Raw genomic sequence first — 1310 nt, 5'->3', positions numbered from 1 at the left:
TTGGATGAGAGAAGGATGAAAAGATTGGATGAGAGAAGGATGAAAAGGTTGGATGAGAGAAGGATGAAAAGATTGGATGAGAGAAGGATGAAAAGGTTGGATGAGAGAAGGATGAAAAGATTGGATGAGAGAAGGATGAAAAGTTTGGATGAGAGAAGGATGAAAAGCATGGATGAGAGAAGGATGAAAAGATTGGATGAGAGAAGGATGAAAAGATTGGATGAGAGAAGGATTAAAAAATTGGATGAGAGAAGGATGAAAAGATTGGATACAGAGAAGAATAAGAAGAAACTATGAAGGATTGGTTTGATCAAGGAAAGATATGATCAGAAGATAAACCATCCAACCATAATCCATCTTCCAACCAGATTATTAAACAACCATAAGCCTCCAACCAACCCCCCAGACTTAGCAAAAATGTCCGTCTCGGCGCGCCCAGATGTTGATTATTCAAGGAAAACATCCGGACTATGATTTTGGTCAATGTTTGAACAAGAGAAAATGACAGAGTTAGATGCAGGGACTGCAATTATTAAACATTTGTTGGGTCGGAACCCAGATATTTGCCGAATACTGATCACCGAACCGTCTTCCCAGTCCAGCCAGGGACCCAGAGCTCAGCAGCCGATCCGTCCTGCTCCGGGTACTGGGAACACCACGGAGGGAAGATAAATGGTTAATGTTGTTGAGCTCTGTATCTGGGAATGGTGGATGGATCAATGTAATTAGACGGCGGTACAGCACTAGACCAAAGGTAGTCCTCCCACCTTTCAATTACACCAGACGAGGTAAAACTCGTTAGATTCAACACCTGCAATTAGCAGGGTTCTGGTAGCCTAGTATATACTACCCCCCTCCCCCTCTTCCTACCCCTCCCACTTCCCCTAAACTAAAATCAATATTATGATAAGTATAATTGGTGCAGAGAATTTAGATGTATAGATTAGAAATACCCTTCAATAATATGTATTTACAGAATTCAAATAGATTATGTATATCTTTAGATTAATAACAATACAGATTTAAAGATTTTGAGATTTTTCGTTCACAATAACCCTGAGGCAGAAGCCCAAAGGAGTTACGCGCTGAATAATTAGACAGAGAGAGAGCATGCGCGTAACTCTGTTGGGCTTCTGCCTCAAGGTTTTTGTGAACGAAAAACCCCTAAATCTTGAAAAGACGACATCTAGTGTTCTATCTGTATTGTTATTATTCAATTCAGACCTGAGAAACTCATATTTTGATGGGTTCGGTATTTAGCTGAGGATAGGGTTTCATGCAACTGCCTTCAGATTTATTGACTCCCCGAC

The sequence above is a fragment of the Eurytemora carolleeae genome, unplaced genomic scaffold (assembly GCF_000591075.1).
Source record: "Eurytemora carolleeae unplaced genomic scaffold, Eaff_2.0 scaffold146, whole genome shotgun sequence".
NCBI lineage: Eukaryota > Metazoa > Arthropoda > Copepoda > Calanoida > Temoridae > Eurytemora > Eurytemora carolleeae.
This window is presented reverse-complemented; position numbering follows the sequence as displayed.